General features: G+C 42.3%; 1 long non-coding RNA gene across 1 annotated transcript; it reads left to right on the plus strand.

Annotated features, from left to right (window-relative positions):
• The first annotated feature begins 5,545 nt into the window (after positions 1 to 5,545).
• On the plus strand, positions 5,546 to 14,352 carry LOC118494035. Its single transcript, XR_004896119.1, has 3 exons — positions 5,546 to 5,602; positions 9,871 to 9,872; positions 14,342 to 14,352. It is a non-coding gene; the product is annotated as an uncharacterized LOC118494035 (long non-coding RNA).
• Positions 14,353 to 14,655: the final 303 nt, after the last annotated feature.

The following is a 14,655-nucleotide window of genomic DNA, read 5'->3' on the forward strand; positions in this document are numbered from 1 at the left end:
TTTGCATGCTTGTTTCTCAGGAGCTATAATATAGCTTATGCATGTTTTTCTATTTTGCAGAGGCAGCGTTGCTCCGTCAATTGTGATTGGTTTAAAGAAATGCCCGTTTTTCTCCCATCTTGGAATGCTGTGTGGACTAGCCAGACCTTCCTTTGCAGCGCTGTGGAGGAAGGTCTGGTAATGCGAGACTAGGTAAAGGAGGATGTGACGTGAATTTGAATTAAAGCTCCAGCGTATCCAACACGTTCTCACACTCATCTCGTAAAATGTGGACGCTTGGTCAGGTGCCTTTGTCGTTCTTATTGATGCTAAAAGTCTCCTTTAGCGCTTTAAGTAAACGCGCTTGGTCGGGACTATTGCCGTCCCTTTTGACGCAGATATGTTAAGGAAAAGGACGTGGGTGGGCAAACGGTTCTGTGACACGCGGGAGGAAAGAAAAAAATGACTATAGCAAGCGTGACAAGCGGGACGCAAACGCTGGGTGAAAGTCCTGTGTTTGACCCATCCGCCACCCCAACCAACCTCCTTACGTGGAAATTCACCCTTGCATACTACTCGCTAAATCCTATCTAACTGCTGCTCTCCCCGGTGCGTTACACGAACACGCTGAAAGACGCCTTTTTCGTCGCATCAGACGCTGACAGCCACTGACAGCCACTGTCCAAACGTCCTTATTTTACGAGTTCGGAACGAGAACGGGTTGGCGTATCAGATCTCTGAGTGTGATGCGAGGATTTCTGGGGTTAAATTACCCTGCACGCCGAAGACTGAAGATGACGGGGAGAGTGTGGAGTAAACATGGACATACTGTATATGGTGGACTGAGACGTAGATGATGGTGTAGCTGATAGATTGAGAGATGAATGGAGGAGTGGAGGGGTTGCCAGCTGCCCCTTGCAGGGATGAGAGGCTCCCCGCTGCCAGTGTTTGTGCGCCAGTTTGTTTATCTGCCATTTCTTTGTTTGGTCTTGATGTCATATTTTCATTTCCTGTTCTAGGCTTTGATGGGGACATGGCACATCTGCTCCAATCTCTGTGTCTGCTATACCTCTCCCTCCCTCTTTTCTGTCTTTTTATTAAACTGTCCCTCCTCTTCTCTTCTTATTTCAAAATCGGAGGTTCATCTTATTGTTCAAGGAACAGTTTACACACCCCAATTCCAATGAAGTTGGGACGTTTTGTAAAACGTAAATGAAAACAGAATGCAATGATCAAGCAAATCTTTTCCAACCTATATTCAATTCATTTCAATCAATATACTATAAGATATTTAATGTTCAAACGGATACAATTTTAAGTTTTCTTTTGCAAATATTCACTCATTTTGAATTTCATGCCTGCAACACGTTCCAAAAAAGCTGGGACAGGGGCAACGCAAGACTGGGAAAGTTGAGGAATGCTCAAAAAACACCTGTTTGGAAGATTCTACAGGTGAACAGGTTAATTGGTCATGACTGGGTAATGATAAAAGGAGCATCCCCAAAAGGCTCAGTCGTTCACAAGAAAGGATGGGGCGAGGTTCACCACTTTGTGAACAACTGTGTGAGCAAATAGTCCAGCAATTAACTTCATTTAATATTGTATGTGGCGTTATCTTTTGCGGGGTGCAAATGTTCAACCAAAACAAGTTCCTTTTGCAGATCCACCGTGGCTGCGTCGGGAGCTGAGCGCCGCCCAAGACAATTGTGATTGTTTAAAGGTCCAATGTGTGGGAATTTCTCCCATCTAGCGTTGAGATCATATATCGCAATCAACTCTCCTGCGCTATGCAGTTCAAAGTACGTATTACAGCTACGGTAGCCTTCACGCTTCAAAAAGCTTGCTCTTTTCAATATCCTTTTTCTTTTTCTGGCCGAAGAAGAAGTGTGGTCCTCCATGTTTCCTTCTTCAAACTTGCCGGGGCCGGAAAGCGACGATAGCCATTAGCAGCGTTAGAGAGAAGACACACCAGCCCGATAATCGGGCGTCGGACCGCCTGGCGAGGTCCGTGACTCGAGTTTGTTCTGTGTGTCCCGTGCCGTCGTCCGTCCGAGGAGCCGTCGGCGTTCATTTGGGCCGACCCGACATGTTCAGTCGGAGACAGGGCAGTCGGGACTCACCCGGAAATGGGGAGCGGATGAGCCGCTCAAAATCTGACGAAAATCTTTTAAACTGACCTTTGTCGATCTGAAATGAAGACAGATTCAGCAACTGCACGGCCTATTTCTCGCTTAAAATGTTTTCAGAAACACGTTTCGGTGAACTATTTTAGTACAATATGAGATCGTATTCTGAACGAGCCGCCATGACAGCCTGGCTGTGAATTTCCGGAGAAAAAACAACCACGTGACGCGTTCGTCCAATCAGCCGGTTTTCATTTTCTGGGAAATAATCAGACTGTTAATGGAAACAATACAGAGCAGCGCCGCCTGCTGCTATGGAGACGTATTGCGTTTCGCGCACGCGCAGAGCGTATGCTCAAGTCGGCGTCGCCTCAGTGTTTTCTGAGGCACTTTTTGGACCTCGGGGACCCAACTGATCAGTCCGACTGGCTTTTCTGCCGATGGTCGGCCCGTCTGGTTGCTGTGTCAGGGCCATTAGCAGCACCTGTGAGTTTATCATGTGATAGCGAAAACGCGAAAGGCAGAGCAGTATGTCCTGTATGTCCCTTACCAGCTAACGTATTTCAAGATACATGGAGCATGTACCCCAGTTCATGCAAATGCAAGTGCTAAATTTCAAGTCAATAGGAATCCTTGGAATTGACGGTGGCGGTAAATATTCATGAAAAAGGACAGAAAGTTTGTGAACGGGCAGCACAGATTTTGATAATGAACAACTGAACACGTTACACACTGGACCTTTAATGAAATGCAAAATGAGTTTTTTTTTGGAATCAGTAATGTATAGCCACCCTAATGTGACACTACCTATGCATCAACACAGTCCCAAAACTTTTATGTGAGAACGTACATTTCAGAAAGCATACTATATATTTTTGGGAACTCTTTTCCCATGCTTCCTACTCCTCCTTTGATCTTCTTCCCTCCAGTCTGATCCCTTTCTCTTTACCTCATTGTTCTTATTTTAATCTCTTCTGTTATTTTTGTATGTTCTCGTCTGTCTTCTTCTCCCCCTTCCTCACATTTGCTCCTTTCCAACCTTCCTCTTATCTCCCTTCTTTCCTCCATGCCATTGTCCTCGTCTTCCTTCTCCTCTGCTCTCAGGGTAGGAAATAAACCCACAGAGTGATAATCTCTAGCTAAATAGACAGCTGATCCCTTTAAAAGCTATGCTGCGGAGGGGAGGAGAGTGTTTACAGGGCCTCCAGCGAATGTGCTCCACTACTGGGAAATTAATTAGCCGGCCAAACTCTCAGATGATTGAAATTCTCATCCGTTTTCCCCCCTCTCTCCACATTTCAAGTTCTTTTTCTTTCAGAAAATCTCTCCCTCTCTGGCGGTCGCTTGGTTTCCATCCAAAAATTATTTTGCCAATTATAATGAGGTAAATTCGCTCTTGAAGTGGCATTTATTTTTCATTAAAAGGGATAATGCGATAATCAGTGATGGAAATGCATGTGTTGTGAAAAAGTAACCACAGGCTTGGCACAGTCCGTCCATTTTGTTCCACAGATAATCGAAAAGTGGTTTCGGACCTACTGAAAAACTTTCTGTGAGATATTTCTGAAATGGGAGCTTCAGATGTGCAATATTGGAATTTTAAAGCATGCAAATTCTTTGTTTTTTTTTGTCTTCAAATTGATGCATGAAATATGTTACCTGACAAGAAAGAATAAAAAACAATCAATTCAACGACCCGTTCCACTTTTCATGCAGATGCGTTTCGGTTTGATGTGGAGGAAGTTCATTTGTTTGCTTTAGCGTCGGCGTGCAGTGTGCAAAGCTTTCATTACCACCAATAAGGATGATCTATACAAGCAAACGCAGGTTTCTAATGTGTCCCAGAACAATATTAATCAAAGTAGACAATCTCTCTCTCACACACGCACACGCACACACACACACACACACACACACACACACACACACACACACAGTGCTGAAGGAAGTTTTAAACTAGAAACTTTTCTTGAGCAGTCATTATTCTTAGTTGTTGCTTTTGCAGTTGGGACATTAAAAGTGCAGCAGTCTGAACTATGTTCGGTTTCTTTTTACAAAATGTAACATTTGGGGGCGGCTGTGAGCGGTCGTCTACCAATCAGTCAATCCCTGGCCCTGGCAGTTCCATGTTTACGTGTCCTTGGGTAAGACACTGAACCCCAAATTGCTCCCGATGCTGCGCCATCGGAGTGTGAATGTTTATCTGATGAGCAGGTGGCACCTTTTATGGCAGCCTCTGCCACAGCGTATGAATGGTCTGTGAATGGTGAATGGTTCCTGTACTATAAAAAAGCGCTTTGAGTTGTTGTTAAGCCTAGAAAAAGCGCTATATAAATACAGTCCATTTAAAATAATTTGGTGAGTCTCTCTTTGGCGCTGTCTAGGTTTCTTCTTTCTGTCAATCAATACTACTATCTCTTGTGTAAATGTCAGCTGTGTTTTTGTTGAGATGAGAGAGTGAAGTGCATGGAGAAGCTGCTGATGTGCTGATTTTATTTGTGTATTCTTTTGAGTGTGTGTAACCCAAAGCAAACCGCGGTTTCCAATCATCACACAGCCTGTTGAGTTTAGTACTGTTCAAAAATCTCACATATTGTTGGTTCACTTTTCTGCACAGGGCACATGAGAGCAGGGTATTTTTCATACGCTCCAGCTCCCTGTTGGACGCATCTGGGAAGTCTTAATATGATTAGTTTGGCCCAAATTGTCTTGAGGCTCGTGAACCAAAAGGTTACTTTGTCCTTCCAGCCAGCTGTCCATCTTAGACGAGCGCTTTCAAGTTTTTACCCTTCACAACTCCCCTGTAGTTCAAAGGCATTGTGTGTGTGTGTGTGTGTGTCAGGACTGTATTCTATTAGTCATCCCTTGTCAAGTCCAAGACAAGTCCAAGACCAGGACTAGTCGAGACCAAGTCAAGACCGAGTCCAAAAAGGTTCAAGTCCAAGTCAATGCTAAGTCCAAACGAGAGACAGTCAAGACCGAGAATCCTCTTCTAGACCACTTAGGTTGCTTTCACATCTGCCTCCTTTGGTCCGTTTAAAACTCATCTAACTCTGGTGTGGATCAAACAAAAATCTGGTCCGCTTAAAAATGGGGTCTTGGTTCTCTTCCAGGTGAGTTTAGTTCACTTTAGGGGAGAACGCAATCCGACCCAAATACAGGAAGTGAACCAAAAACCCACTATTTACAGACTTATATATGATTTAAGGGACAATAACTTTCAGATCCATAAGCTGTTCAGAGCACACATCGCTGGTCGTCTTTGTATATAACCAGAGCTACGGGAGAAGCTGGAGAGGCAGAGCTTTCTCCCCACCCAATTAGGCTAATAAAGTAATGATTAAAAAAACACAAATGCTTGATCAAGGGCCCGGCCCGGGGATAGTGGATAGTGAATCTAAACTCTACTTGGGAGGGAAAGGGACGAAAAGGTGAGCAGAACTTTTTGCTGCTGTTATCTTGACTCAGGGAGGCATTTTACAAAGTCTACAGACTACCACGTTGTTGTTGGCATTAAGAGTGTAATACTCCCATACTTTAGAAGACCGTGTGCGATCCTTTTTCTCAACGTGTTGTTGAACTTGCGGGGACTCCATACTTGCGCTGTTGCTGCAGGCAGCCATGTTATTTTTAGATTTCTATGCGTGACGCGCCGATGCGCTGACGCTGACTCGCTCGAGTGTTTTTACTACTTTCCCTCATCAAAGTCACTTTCATAGACTAATTAGACATGTAAATGTCCATGTACCTATATGAAAATTCATACGTGATTGTTAGGTGGGTATAGATCAATTCTGCTAACATTTTTGGTGATGATCGTAAACGGAAAGTACCGTGAAAAGACTGGAAAGTGCGTCAGGTCGAAAGTGTCCGGATATGGCCAATAGCAGCGAGTGGTGTCCGAACGTGGACACAGTGACGCTAGCTGTGAAAGCACCCTTACTTACCCGTTCATAATTTATGTGATGCAAGAGACAGTATACCTTCTATTTTAAAATGATTATTTTGCATTATTATTATTATTTGTAATGATAAAAAAGCAGGTACAGAGTAACACACTGTAGGATCAAATTAGCAATCATCAAATTAAATTCAATACAAATCAAATTAAATAAAAAATTAGGCCATATTATTTACTTTTAGTATAAAAATGGCACTTAAGTCACACAAGGCTGAAGTGCAACTTCACATTTCAGATGTTATTCTGGTGTAACAAGAACGTTCTGGACTGACGATGGAAAATGTAACAAATAACAAGCAACCAAGGTGTCACTAAAAAAAAAAAACTAACATGTTACAAAATCTGACACAGCAAACTAGAAAAGATGGTCCACATTAAGACCGTACAGAATGACCCGGGGTCAGTCCTATGTTCCCACAGCCCAATGGTCCCACAGCCCTATGTTCCCACAGAAAAAAATTAGGCTCTATGTTAGGGTTAGGGTTAGGGTTACATTCCATCTGTAGTCCATTGCTAATGGATAATAGGTTGGGTGTAATTGGCTACTAAATTGGGAGAAAGGGGGTTAAAATCTGATACAAATTCATATAAAAGGAAATGTGGGAACATAGGGCCTAATTTTGGAAAAAAAATCTTAGAAATGTGGGAACTGTGGGAACATAGGGCCTAATTTTGAAAACAATCTTAGAAATGTGGGAACATAGGGCCTAATTTTCAGTAAAAAAAAATGGGAACATAGGGCTGTGAGAACATAGGCACGCTCCCAATGACCCAAGGTTTAATTCGTTTAGACACATTTCAAGTCTAAATGTTACAAAAAGTACAACTGTTAAGGGACATAAAGAAAGCAACTGCTGAGCTACATCTTCCAGGGACAAATTCATGTTGATATTTTCATTTGTCAGTGTCTTAATTTGACACCTTACTAGTACAGTGCGTGTCACAGTAGGCTTCGTTAATTCACTCGCTGTTTATCTCAAGTGTTTAGTATTATGATTCATTTATTTCCCCTTGTCACATTTTTCTTCCCACACAACTTGTATTTAGGTGTTAAATGGAGCCATTAGTCATGTCAGCAGGATGTGAAACCAGGCCGAGATTAAAACGGGAGGCGGCTTTTTAATTTGATTGTGTTTGCTATTTTTTCCTTGCTTCTTTGTTTTTCGTCTAGCTGTTACAATCACATTCACCTGATAACACGATATGGAAGTTTTTTTTTAGGACTTTTTCCCTGTTAAATGGTGTGTGGTGGGGGGTAATGCAGAAGCAGGAAGAAGAGGAAGATATGTCAATATTGTTGACAGCAAACTTTAAGTCAACGATTTGAAAATAAATTGATTGGCTTTTATTCAGCTCCAGCTGGGTAGATCACAGTCACACTTGGGCCAACTGACCGTAATGATCCCATGACTTTTTTCCCCGATATCAAACGTTTCAATTATACAGTGAAATATTTTTACAAATACGAGATGGATTGGCTCAATTTTTGTTTGTTTTTTTGTTTGATGAATCCTACTGACTTTGGTGATCGCCTGATCATCATCTTTATCGTCACCATGGGGTTATGGTGTGTGTCCATTGTCAGCGTCATTTCCCCGCTTCCCATTCATTTCTATCGGAGCAGCCGTGCAATGCATTCTGGTAGCGTTGCAGGGACTTTGGAAAAGCGGGGCATCAGATTCTGCTTGTGTCGCGTAATTCTAGTCTGGCTATCACCAGACCAAGCTCAATCTTTTAAGATTGAACATTAGTCTGTGGAGTCTGCTCTGTATGTTCAACTGCACAAGAGGCGTGATCAACGGGCATAGTTCAAATGACTGTATGCAATTGGATAGTCCTTCAACCAATCAGACCAATGATCCGGGTGACGTAGCAGCGACAACGGCATCAACGGGTTGCTGCGCTTCGGTGGCCGCCATGTTGAATGTAAACAAAAAGCTGCTTGGTCGCTTCTCTATCGTCATCGTGTTAAACCCGCCAAAAGCGCGCCAGGTGGGTAAGCCAGTTTGTGATTGGTTCCCGCAAATTTGATGAAAAATGAAAATGAAAAATGTTAAGGTTTCCAGCCTGAGCTGCAGGGAGAAATCAAATCGCCGGCAGATCGGGCTGGGTTTACCCAGTGTAGCGTAATTCCAGTTTGAAAGCAGTTCCCTAAATTGATATGGGAGCCAGATCAAAATTTGCGAGGGGCCGGATTTAGCCTGCGGGCCTTGAGTTTGACACGTGTCCAATGTTTTTACATGTACACCAGCAGAAAACTCTCTGAAAGTGTCTTACTCAAGGATACCTTAAAGTTGCTCATGTGGGACTTGTAAACCACTGCAGTGTTCAAAACATACTGAATGTCAGGTGGCCTTTTTAGAGTACAAATCGACAATTATGTTCCCCTGTTACAGTGTTCAGCTTCTGGCTGAAGGTGAACAGATGTTGCTCTACAGGAAGTGTTTGCTCAGTGGAAGAAATAAAGGGTGGGACTGAGCTCATACTTTGCTTGCTCAAGGTGAAGAGTTTCCTGGCACTCATTTATTAGCAGTGGTAGAAGTATTGCACTAATAACAAACTGTACAAATACTCTGTTACAAGTAAAAGTCCTGCATTGAAAATGTTGCTCAAGTGAAAGTATGTAAGTATCATCAGGAAAAAAATGTCCTTAAAATATCAAAAGTAAAAGTACTCAATGCAGAAAAATCCTCACGTTTTAGAAACTGGAAAAAGTAAATCAACTAAGGCTCGGCTAATCATTTCAGCTGTACTTGTAGGCCTGTATATTGTTGGGTAGCTTAAGTTACAAGAAAACATATTTTATTAAAATGCATGTGTTTGTGTGCAAAACTCTTAACTTGTAAAGTAACTAGTAACTAACGCTGTCAGATTATTGTAGTGTAGTAAAAAGTACAAAGAGCAAATGAAACAAATCAAGTGAGCGATTCCACACAAACAATTTATAAGTGGCGGGCAGGGTTGGGTACCATTCACATTTTGAAAGTATTACATTACATGTCATTTAGCTGACACTTTTATCCAAAGCGACTGACAACTGCTATATATGTCAAAGGTTGCGCGCCTCAACTGCCACAACTATGGGTCTTGCTCAGGGACACATTGGTTGATGTATCGCAGTGGGAATTGAAGAGCCTGACGTCGTCATACTCACTAGTCAGAATATGAGTCTGATGCTGCTCCATTGGGCTGTGATTATGGGGCGTGTTTCAACCGAACCAGGAAAGAAAATGCCTCTGCACTCAATTGGATAGACCTACAACCAATCAGAGCAACGCAGTATGTGACGTATGTTGAGCAAAAACATCTTTCCGATCGACAAATGCCTGACTTGTTGTCTGTTCCTCTTTTAAAATGAATGCGCTGTCGATATCTTCTATAACAGACGCGATGGTGGAATCTACACATCTCAATTCTCCAGCGGCAGCCATCTTTGTTGTATACAAATTCAACCCAAGCGCTCTTTGGTGACGTGGTTGATTACATTACTGTTGATCATCTATCCATCATTGTATAAAGCCCGCCCTGACAATTGATTGGTCTGAACAGCTCTGGTTCGAGCATAGTTGCTCCACAACGGATCAAGTCCATACCGAACTTCCCGAACTCAAATGTTGTGGGCGGGGCTAAATTCAACTGGCATCCAGGGTAGGAATTGAACCCAGATCTCCCACACCAAAGGCATGTGTCATATCCACTGCGCCATCACCATCAAACACAAGCTCGCACATCTCTCGTGGGACGAGATATCGTCACACCTCTATATTATACCGATGGACCATGGAGAGGTGGATTATTCTCTGGGAGTAGTTGAGAAATTTCTGTGGATGTTTGGATTTAAAAAAAAGTTACAATGGCTTCCATATAACCGAGAAGCCAACCAGAGATCTTTTACAGTCACCTTTCAAGCCTGAAGGTGATATTTTGGTACTTATTTTGGGAGAAGTGTCAGTTTAACGGACATTAACATTCAGAGGGGCCCAAATAACTAAAAAGGCACCCTAAACTTCCAACCCTGAGTCAGATGAAGGGAAACTCCCAGTCCTTAGGGGGAAACCTCATTAGAAGCCTTTGACAAAATCCTCCTCCATTATCATGAGCAGCCCTCATTAGCACATAATCTGCCCAATCAATCAACTCTGATCCGTCTGATCATTAAACGAGCGACTTTCCCCTTTATGTGTCGGATCTGCTTTGTTGGAACGGGGGTTTGGGCTCACGCTGTGATAAAGTGACGTCCTGGAGGTTCGCTTCCACTTTATCTCTCCCATTTGAATGTCTTTGATTTGGGAGTTCAGAGGGGAAGCCTTTTAAAATGGCTGTTTTTTTTTTTTTTGCATGAAGCTCCACACTGCGCCGCAGCTCCACAGAGGTGGAGTGCTGAAGATCACGCACTGCCTCGCTAGGAATATCAGCCTCACTGACGGTGAGAGTGAGACTTGATTCTTTGAAATGCAGGGCTCATTTGTTGGGATTTGTGAACTTGTGACTTCTATCCTCACCCTGAGGAATAAAGTATGAAACAGACTGGGCGCATATTAATGAAAAAAAGTATTTCACCTTGATGACTACAACTCATTTCAAACAGTTGACTATTTTCTCCTTATTAAGCATCTAGTGTTTATTATTGCTGGCAGGGAGGGATGAGCTTTAAATATCCCATTGCAGCTGGAGATCTGAATAATGTTTCTTTTAAAGTAGTAGAAATTCTCCTTGTTCTCTTAAAAATCACATAGCCAGGGGTGTGATGAATCAAGTATTTATGTCATGCTGCTTGGAGGGGAGGCATCTCAAGGCAATCCTCTCTCAACATTCTGAATCTTTTACTTTATTAAATATCCTCAAGTGAAACAAAGGAACCAATGCTAACCTCGTGACAATGTTGATTTTGTTTGGCAATGCAATATATATTTCCTGAAGCCATGTCATGTAAATGTACTTCAAAATACCCTTTGATGTGCAATAACTGCCCCCCTGATGTTATCCCCTAACCATTTGTCAGAAAAACATGTCTCTCAATTGACTGTTAATACACATCTAACAAACCTTAGACTTCGTCAAACTTAATAATTTAATTTTTTAATTATAAATTAAATTAAATAATTTATTTCCCAGATTGATTAGTTGATTCAATCGACATATCTGTCAAACTTTCTCAACAAATAATCACGCAAAAACAGCACTTTAATATACTTGGAAAAAAGTCCCTCAGCATGAAAAAGCATAAAACACAACTAATTGACTAAATAAATCTTAGGTGACTAAGACCAAGACTAGCGATTAGTCAACTAATCCACTAAGAGGGGGCAGCTCTACTTTCAACTTTGCTTTCATGTAACTGAAATATAATTTTACATAACATGTAGAATCACATTTTCCAGAATACAATGCATGTCATTACATTTTTAGTTGATTTGTCAACTAATCAACCATTTTAGCCTTTCATTTAGTCGATCCTCATCAGTCATCCTGTCACAAAATGCACCGCTGAGTGTGTAAGTTGCTGCTCTGTGCCCACATACGGACCCTGAGATTCAGTTTCAACAAGATAAGAAGAAAAGGTGCCAGTCAGCCTACAGACCAGCGTGCCCTGGGGATGTACAGATAACAGATTCAGCCTGACTTTCACTCTCACAAATGGACGCTTTGTCCTTTTCGTCTATGGATATTTTGGGGGCTATTTAAAGTGAACAAATACAGTTGAACCACCACACACAACACAGAATGAGGCATCAACAAGAACTTTGAGATAAACTGTAAAACTGTTATTTCCACTGTTCTCTGTGATAAGAAAAGGCAACTGGCTTATTAGAAATTCTTGAAGGGGAAGGTCCTGTGTTGTTTGACTTGGGTTAGCCCTATGTTCCCACATTTCTAAGAATTATTTTTCATTGAAAATTAGGCCCTATGTTCCCACAGCCCTATGTTCCCACATTTTTATGATTTTAAAATGAATGTGTTTTATCAATGTTAGGGTTAGGGGGTTACGGTTAGGGTTAATATGGGAACATAGGGCTGTGGGAACATAGGGCCTAATTTTCAGTGAAAAAATTAATTCTTAGAAATGTGGGAACATAGGCACGCTCCCGTTTGACCCATCCACCACCCCAACCTGCGTCCTTAGGTGGATTTTCAGTCTTTCATACTACTCGCTACAGTTGTCTCTCTTAATACTACATCATCTTACAGCGCCTCGGTCGAGCTGCTGCTCTGCCCGGTGCGTTCCATACAGACTCTAAAGGGTGATTTTTGTGTCGGTATCTGATGCTGAGAGACGCGGACCGTGTGAGTTGATGAGTTGGGAATGAGAACGGGTTGGCTGACCACATCCAAATACCAAGACATCAGCAAAGTGTCGCAAAGTACCAAAGTACCAGCAAAGTAGCAAAACATCCCAAAGTCAATGAAGATATATATATATATATATATATACTGAAAATCTATCCTGTGTATTTCACAGAGCAGTTTAAACTTCTCGCGTCTCTTTTTGCTGCTTCCCCCTTCTCTTGGCCTCTTCATAAACTTCTCTCTGCTTGACTTCTGAAGAGGCGGAACAACAGGAAACAGTACAGACAAGTTAGAACACAACGTGGAAATGAGATTTAGCATTCTGAGGCGGCGGATAAGAGCGCCGCTTCCAAGATGGGCTTTTTTCATTAGAATTTTTTTGTGTTTGTTTCTGCATTGAAAAAGCGCTTCCTCGCTGACGAAACCCTCCTCACAGCGGAGGCTTACCGGCTGCCACCAGTAACTATGAACTGGGATGTTTTGTTTTAGTGTGCAGATGTAGAAAAAAGAGGCTGGAAGGAAGTGTGTGTGTGTGTGTGTGTGTGTGTGTGTGTGTGTGTGTGTGTGTGTGTGTGCGTGTGTGCGTGTGCTTGTTTTACTATATTCGTGGGGTCCAAAAACCGGGGAATACAGTATACTTGTGGGGTCTGCACAGCCTTGTGGGGCCCAAAATGCTGGACCCCACAAGGTTAAAGGTCTGTTTGAGGGTTAAGACTTGGTTTTAGGATTAGGGTTAGAATTAGGTTATGGTTAGGGTGAGGGTAAGGGTTAAGGTTAGGTATTTAGTTGTGATGGTTAAGGTTAGGGTAAGGGGCTAGGGAATGCATTATGAAAATGATGGGTCCCCACAAAGATAGTGAAAGAAACGTGTGTGTGTGTGTGTGTGTGTGTGTGTGTGTGTGTGTGTGTGTGTGTGTGTGTGTGTGAAGAAAAGCTTAATTATGTTTATTTTATGGAAGTAGAAATGTATTTGTGCCTTTATGACTTCTGTGAATTCAGAGTCAGAGGTCAGAAATGAGACTGCAAACTCAACCATGTAAAAAAACAAGTTTCTGAGTTTGAAACTTTGACGAAAAAATGCATTCTGAATGTGAAGCAACAAAGACCTGCCAAAGCAGATCCTTGTTCCCTGGCGTGTCCGGTCCTCAGCCATGGATCTGTCGGCAGGTTTTTGTTCCAGCATTTCGGCAGCTGAGTTCACTAATTAGAAGCGTCCCTCTACGTTTGAAGATAATTAGTGAAATCAGCTGCTGCTGTGTTTGGTTTTAATACAACTCTGCAAACAGTTTAACTCGGGACTGGAGAGCAGCAGCTAAACTCTGAGCTCACACACATAAAATGCGTAGCCCAGATCAAAAATCTGGAACATTTAGTCGGCTATTTGGCGGAATTTAGTCGGGTGACAACACATCACAATCAGCTGTGCAGCACATAACTGAGGCACTGTTGAAGTGTTTTGTGGTTCCTTAGGAAAGAGCACACGCCACACTAATCACAAGTCACAACATTAATACATGTTTGTTTGAAACAAAGCTTCAAACGTTATGTGAAAGTATAGTAATAAGCTTGCAAATCCAGTCTAAGTGGGCTTTCACACCTACCTCGTTTGGTCCGGGCTTTCGGACTTTTCAGTTTGATCCAAATTAAAATTACAGGCGTGTTAGGGCGTTTTCACATCTAGTCCGGACCAAGGTCCGAACCAACGTTTGTGTTTAATTACATTGTATACATTTGATCCCGTTATTTTTGGTTTCACATAGTGATTTTGCTAACGCACTTAAGAACTTTCCACGACATGCCTACGGCGTGTCGTCACCACGTACGTGTGTTGCATCTCCCTTTGATTGGTGAGTAGATGGGCGTGCGTCTGACGTTGGCATGTTGTCATTTTGGCGTTTTTTGGCGGGTAGTCTTTTCCGTATGAATGAAAATGAATGAACAAATGAATGAGCAAATCCTGATTGCGTTATTATGGTATTACTACCAGCAGCAACAACGTCAGCACCAACTGCAAGCGCAGCACCAACTAAATGTCAGCATTTTTATGAGGGTTTTCTAATTGACTTTTAATGTTTTCGTCTGACCAAATTGAATTTGAAAGGGCCGGTACGTTTCAATTGTGGAAGCACTTCAGACCAAATACAGGACGTTCTGGCAGGCTATCATTCTGTTATAAGACCGGGAAAGCTCCTCTAAAATAGCTCAGTGTTTAGTGTGTACATGAGAGAGAGAGTGACGGTGAATGCCCTCAGAGCAGACAGCTGTCATCGGCTACCAGAGCAGAGAATAAATCTGCATTTTACT

The sequence above is a fragment of the Sander lucioperca genome, chromosome 20 (genome assembly GCF_008315115.2).
Source record: "Sander lucioperca isolate FBNREF2018 chromosome 20, SLUC_FBN_1.2, whole genome shotgun sequence".
NCBI lineage: Eukaryota > Metazoa > Chordata > Actinopteri > Perciformes > Percidae > Sander > Sander lucioperca.